Source organism: Carlito syrichta, unplaced genomic scaffold (genome assembly GCF_000164805.1).
Source record: "Carlito syrichta isolate Samal-C Ts95f unplaced genomic scaffold, Tarsius_syrichta-2.0.1 Scaffold313465, whole genome shotgun sequence".
Lineage (NCBI taxonomy): Eukaryota > Metazoa > Chordata > Mammalia > Primates > Tarsiidae > Carlito > Carlito syrichta.
Window position 1 is genome coordinate 29,136 of NW_007257561.1, and position 7,726 is coordinate 36,861.

Consider the following 7,726-nt stretch of genomic DNA (forward strand, 5'->3'; position numbering starts at 1 on the left):
ACCAAATCAGAGATGGGGTCCTCCTTTGGGCCTCTGTAGAGTCCTCATCACAGGGCACTGGAATTAGTTGTTTCCTGTCTGCCCATCTGACTCTACCAAACTCCACAAGAGCAAGGATCAAGGAACTTCATTTGCCATCATCTCCTAGTGCCCTGCACACAGCCTGGTATACTCAATAAATAGCACTCAGTAATATTATTTTTAAGTGAATGAAATCCTTCGCTTTAGGTTCTTGAAATTCTTTGACCAAAAAAATCAGTTAAGCATAGTATAATTAATTTTTAGCCACTGAAATTTGAAAGACGTTAACTGACTTTTTACTAAAATAGAAGGAAAATTTACCAGTGAGAATGTCTTGGATGAAAGATGCAAATGGTAGGTTTTCTTTTTAATCCATGGTACTCTAAAAATAAAACCAGCTCCATACCAAGATCAAGAAACTACTCATTAAAAAGAAACAGACTCATCATATTCCTTTTTCATAAATATAAATCATTTCTTTTTTCTTCATATAACATTCTGGAGTTAGGGGCATCAAGGAGGAAAGAATTTGTAGTGGATAGGCTATATTTTGTTTATTAATAATACCATAATATTGGGTGTATATACGTATATATATATATTGCAATTTAAATGTGTCATTTGATTTTTATAAAGTGTCAATCGCTTAAAACACATATTTTTTGTTTTGTTTGAGTCAGACTCTCACTCTGTCGCCCAGACTGGAATACAGTGGCATACACATGGCTGCCCCAGCATTGACTTACTGGACTTAGGCGATCCTTCCACCTCAGCCTTCCAGGTAGCCAGAACTACAGGCATGTGCTACCACACCTGACTAATTTTTTTGTTTTATTGTGGAGACAAGGTCTCACCAAGTTGCTCAGGCTGGTCTCAAAACATGCATTTTTAAAGGCAGCACAGACTAAATACCGCAGCCCTCACCTGAATATTGATTTTGACTGAAGTCCCTCTCAGGTCCCTGTCCTCCTGTGACTTTTAACGGGGCAGATTTCTACACCATGGTCTGAGTTTCCCAGAATCATAGAATGAGATTGGTAAGGCTGGTACCGTGTATCTAGTGTGGAAGCCAATCTGGCAGGGTCTAGAATCAGCTGGTCTGCTTCCGAGCCTCCTCTTCCACCTGAAATGGTGATCCAATCCCTTAACCTCTTGGAGCTCAGTTTCTTCAAAGGTTTATTTATTTATTTTACTAATTTTTGTCCTTACTGGACCTTGAGTTCCTTGAGGATGCATTACCTTGTTATCTTTGTTAATTATTTTAGTTTTATAATAAGTAAAAATATCATTAATGATATATCAATACAAAATTACTAATAATGATATCTTTTATTAATTTCATAATGCTAAGAAGAATGTATAGAATATAATCAATTACATTGGGAGAAAAGAATGAATGAATGCATGGTCAAAACCAAGATAACTATTTTCAAATTGTGAATGCTATTTTTCTTATGGCAAGCACTTGGGGGCAGAGACTTTGGCTCATTTATTGTGGAATCCCCAGAACTGTAAACACTGTTATAGAATTCTTTCAGGTTGCTAGAAAATGATTTAATATATGAGTGGACAGTAAAATGTGATATTTAGACTAATAGATCTGAATTTTGTTTTTAATTTGTTACTCTAAAATAGGAAATATGGAAAATCAGGTCTCAGTTCTCATGTTGAAAGGAATCTGCTTGAGAGACTTATACTTTCTTGATCTTTTTAACTGGACTAATTCTGACTTTGCAATTAGGTAGCAGGCAGAAGACCCTGGGCATCCAAACCACAGCAGCATGAGCGATACATCTTTCTATATGTTTGCAGTGTTAATTGTTAGCATGAAGCTCCTAAATTATGCCCAAGAGCAGCAAAGGAGGCAATTCTTATTGATGCCTTTTTGTCTGTAAGGATAGGGTGAAAAGAATTAGTTTATGATTTTATGTTTCTCCAACAAATGTTTATTAAAAGCCTGCTTCATGTCTGACTCCTACACCCATAAAGATCACAGTTCTCAAGTGTGCTTGGATCTGTGTTTGGATCCTTTACATACATTGCTTTAGAGAAATCTTGCAACAATCTACACGAATGTTTGTTATTATTGCTATTTTTGCTTTGTAGATGAGGAAGCAAAGGCATTTGGAGGTCCCTGTGCTCAGAGGTAGTATTGGGACAGGGGTTTAGTGCTTGATGCCTGTCTGTTTCCAAAACCTCTCTGTTTTCTTCCTGTTTTTTCAGAACGTTAGAGGGCAACACTTCAATTAAGAAACATTCATCATATGTTGGGTGAAACTAGAAATGTAGTCACTGACTAGAAGGCAAAGATTTTAATTGGTCGGAACTGTTAGCAACATACCTGCCTGCCATCAACTGGCGCCTAAAACCTGAGCCACCTCAGTAAGCTTGCTGAGTGATTTAGATATTTGGGTATCAGACTCATTAGTGACAACTTCTTGTCATGATCTCTCACCTACTGAAGAGAACCAGAGCCCTCATAGAAGATAGAAAAATCCACCTAGTGCTCCAGGGGCAGAAACTTGGCAGTGTGCAGCTATATTTATTTACGCTTTACTCTGACTCACATTCACTGCATATTCCTATCAATTACTTCACCAAGTACAGTTGATTCTTATTATTCAAGGTAATTATGGCCTATAAAGTTGTGAACATTGAATTAGTGAATACCAAACATTTGCTCCTACAGGAAATACAGGAGTAGGATTTTTTTGAGCTTCTATTCACAACATTTTCCTCAACAGATCAGTATACAACCTTGTTTTAAGTGTGTTTTTGTTTAGGTGTCTTATTTAATAAATACTGTTGTCTCATTAACATTGAACTCATGGCCAACAGCACTATAATTCATGCCTGAATGGAGCTCATCTAACGTAAGGATTTTTTTCTATAAGGCACTTCACAGCCTTCTTGCACTGAGAAACATTTGACAGCACTACACTCGGGGGCTATTTTAAACAGTGAAATCATCAACAAAAAACACAAGAATGCAAAAAAAGGCACTAAATAAACCACAAAAAGGATACTTGACAGCACAAGAGCTGAAACAAGAAGGCAGAGCATTGCCTTGTTTGACTTTAGCTGGAAACATATAGGAAAGATGATTCAATGTTTTTGAAGTTCCATGCGTGTCTGAGAATAAACAAGAGAGCACCAATCGTATTGATTTTGAAATTTCAAATAAATATCAGTGAGTAGGTGAATTCAAAAATGTGGAGTCTATGAATAATGAGGATTGACTGACTTCCCTGCTTTGGAGCCACCTCTTCTCTGCCTCCTCACTCCACACATCCAACACTTTTCTACTGAACTTCTTGGCTAAGTTTTACGCTGATGACCGTTCCTTCTTTCCTGAAATCCTCTGAGCTCTTAGATTTTACTGCCCTCCCCTGGCTTTCTTCTCGAACCAAGACTTCTTCCTATTTTTTATAGATCCCTCTTCATCCTGCTGCCCCTCAAGTGTTGATGTTTCCTAGGATTCCAACCTTGGCTCTCCCTCCACTCACTACCCTTCCTCTCCCAGGTGATCCCAGCCACTCCCAGGGCTTTGGTGCCCAGCTGTCTTGGGATTATTTTGACCTCTACTTTGACACTGCCCCTCTAAACTCCAGGCTTGACTGAACAACAGCCTGTCAGACACATCCCTCTGGATATTCCACACCAGGCTCAAAATGGAATTTTCCCTTGGAGACTTACTCTTCCTCCTGTGTCAAACTCAACTTCCCGATTTCCCAGGCCTGAAATTGATTCATCTTAGACCCCCTCTCCTCTCTTATCCAATCAGTCACTGAGTTCTGCCAATCTTTCCTCTGAAATGTTTCACAACTCTGTCCTCTCTCTGGTCTATTTGTTCCAGTTCTGGCCTTAACATCCCTAGCCTGGTATGTTCAGGATCTTCCTGATGGTTTTGTTTTGTTTTCCTCAAAGGCTCCTGTGCACTGTCTTCAGAGTTACCTTAACACGAGTCCTACCAGGTTAAGGGCCCTGCTCACCTCAAGGATGGAGTGTAAGCTCCTTCATAATGTGCCACAGGAACAATCAGCCCCTCTTTCTCATAGTGTGGTCCGGTACTTGTCTGCATCCCTGATTTCCTGTGCTGCTTTTCTCTGTCTCCCAATTCATATGGGAGTTTCACACAGCTGACTCTTCCCATGGGCTCCCAGTTGGGGCTCTCACCTCTGTTCCTAGAACCCTCCTCCTAGAATACAATATCCCTGTCCCAGCTTATCCTCTGAGTCTAGCTCACATGTCTTCTCCGGAAACCTTTTCCTTAGGGATTCCTGTACATAAATATATCTGGAATTGCATTTATCATACTGTACTCTACTTCTAACTTCTCCACTAGTTTGTGGGTTTGAGCTATGCCTTGTTGATCCTTGCAACCCCTAATAAATGTTCATTGCATATATGTATATAGAACAAATGAACTGATTGATGAATGGATGGATGGGTGAACATTCCCATCTCCAGCTCTACACGCTCAGATGATGAAGCTTTGACCAGCCTATTCCTTTGCTGGTTTGATTGGTTCTTTCCTTCCTGACTTCACACCACAAGCATCTTGTTAGACCAACATGAGATTCAACTCTTCAAGGGTTTCTCTGATTCTTCCCTTTTGGAGACTTGGTCTTCCCTTCTTGGGCTATGTCTCTGTTTCACAGACTCAATGACCTCCTCTACTTCCTGTGAGTGGCTTTTGGCCCTCTTGTTTGTTCAAGGAGCTGGCCTCTGTGGGTAGTTGCTCTAGTCTCCAGTGCCATCAGATCTGTTTTTGGAGTCCAAAGCAGGAATGTGAAAGCATGCCAAGGTGATCTGATCCTCCTCCTTTTCCTCTCTTTTAACAGAAAAATGCATTGAAAGGAAGAGAAGTTCCAGCAAAGAAAAATTTTATGAATTCTGTAAATTTTTTTTGATCTGTTCCAATCTGTAATAAATGCTCTACTTTTCCTGTATGACTTTTTAAAAATTGATTTTTAAAAAAATAACATTAACTATGAAATGGTTAGATGAGAAACTAATGGCCCAAGAAGATTGGTATTAGCTAAGGATTTGAGGAGTTGAGGACTCATAAGAAACTGTATTTGGATCCTAGATCAATTTACAATGGTTGTAAATTCCTTGTTATTAAAAAGACAATCAATTTCAAACAGCCAAGTGCCAGAAGAGCTCTGACTTTCCTTTTATGTCTAATTTTAATTATGAAAAGTCATCCATGGAGCTCAGGGATTTTAGGACTGCACAATTATTCTATATGATACTGAAATGGTTAACACGACATTATGTATTTGTCAAAACCCATAGAATGTGTAACACAGAGAGTGAACCCTAATGCAGACATTCTAATGTAGGTTTATTAACTTTAATAAATGTGTCACACTAACGCAGATGTTAATAGTAGAGGAAATTGTGTGGAGTGAGGCATAGGATGGGGAGAAGGAGTATACAAAAACTCTCTGTATTTTTTGCTAAACTTTCTTGTAAATCTAACACAGCTCAAAAAATAATGCTTATGGATAAAAAAAATCATCTGATGACTAAGGAGTAAGAGGTATCACAGTCATTCACTGTCCCCTTAAAAATACTGTTGCTGCTTCTTTTCCTTTAGGTTTCTCAATCTAGGGAATCAAAGTCAAAGTGAGCTTTCTGTCAGAAACAGGTTTGTGTTCTCCAAGCCACTTATTTGGAAATATGCTCCAATTTGGTGCTATTTCTGGAGTCAAGTCTGCTTTGGGGCTGATCGAATACTAAGAGAATTTGAAGATTTGAGAATCCCCAAGCATGATCATGGTCTCTTGCCAGGACTGAAACCCACATGAGTTCCCATGACTTTGACTGAATACATCACAGACCCCTGAAAACTATTTTCTAGATGACTGATATACTAAATATTTATCAGTCATTTGAGTAAGAATATAAATGTGACTGTTTAATCCTGCTCCAGTATAAAACGGCTTTATTTACCACAGATTGTGAATAACTGATAAGGCTAGTCCCTACCTCACCCCAATTCTTCTGGGTTTTTTTTCCCAGAAATTTCTTGGATATTCATATATGCATATTTCATTTCAACCATAAGATCAGCTTGTCAAGTTATAGGAACAATTATGTTGGTATTTCAAATCAAATTAATTACTTCAAATTTCTAATTTAATTTAGAAAAAATCGACATCTTTAATTTTTTATTTCTCTCTGTAAGACTAAGATATACATTTTCATTTACTGAAGTCTTCTTTTATGTCATTAATAGTGTTTAAGAATGTTCTTACCTGTGTTCTGAATGTTTCTTCTAAAATTCATTTATTGGTGCAATTCTTTTTTGTTATTGTAATATAATCTTTTGTCATTGTAGTTTATAATATAAAAGTAACTAACATATATTAAGTTCTTAGCCTGTCTTCCTGCTTAATTTTCATGTTGTTATAATCTTTCAGTTGATACTCTTAAATATAATAATAATAATAATAATAATTTGAACTTTTTCCATTTTTTGAATGCCATTTCTCTCTTTTTCCTATTTTCTTTGATGAGTATATTCTAACAAGGTTAACTAACAGTATTGCGATAAACATCCTTATCTTGTTCCTATTTTTACAGCATCCTAAGAAGCATTTTAGTGTTTCACCATTAAGTACAATGCTGACTTCTGGTTTGCTGTAAGTGGTGTCTATATATTTTTTATCATATTAAGGTTACATCTATTCTTCCACTATTAATAGTTTATAACATAAGTATATATTGAACTTTACCAAATGTCTTGAAATTGTCGTATTTGTTTCTTCGTTGGTAACAAAATCTGGTGAATTATATTAACAAATCACTAGTATTGAATCATCTTTGTATCCTTGGAACAACATCACTTGGTCATGGTTTACCACTCTTTAAACACACCACTGTTTCAGTTAGGGTATGTATAGCAGCATCCCTAAGTAAGAGTAATCAGTAGTTTATTTTTGTGCTGTCTTTGTTTTGTTTTGGTATCTGTGTTGTGAAACACCTGTCTTTGCCATCTGTGCATGCATCTCCTCCTTTCTCACCAACCTCCAATACTCTGGACTAATAAAAGACCTATCTTTAAATATCTGTGGAGGGCAGGTATGATTTCTTTTATGGTTGGAATAGACTATTAACTGTATATGAAGTAACTTATATGGTAATTTACATATTTTTGTAATTTGTCAATCTTTGAATTTACTAGCTTTTTCAAAACACTTTTGCCAACTTTTTTTTTTTTTTTTGAGTTTTCTTCTGGAAAGTTGGCAAAAAAATTGCTCATTTTTCTTCCACTTTTTTTTCTGGAGGGAGAGAATGGTAGCAAACAAAACTAGGCCTGAAAGGCTTAATCCTTGTGTAGCCATGACCATTGGTCCAGAAGAGTGCTGGGGTGTGTAAGGAGTACATGAGGCAGCATCAGAACTGTCTGATTTGTTCTATAAATGTGTTCTTTGGGGTTGTGTGAGCCAGCACCAGGCTCTGGCTCAGTTGGTACCTTCTCAAAATACTGCTTTCCCTCAGGCATTAGCTGGTCAGCAAGAACAGAAACACACTTAGTGGGAATTGTGGGTTCGTTGTCTATTGGAAGCAAGAGAGGTTATGAAAGATGAAGGCTGGGCCTGTGGGACCACACACTCTGTACCGTCAGCCAAGGCTGTTTCTAAGAACAAAAATGATCTCATTCATCAGACTAGAATTCAGGTATATAATTTTA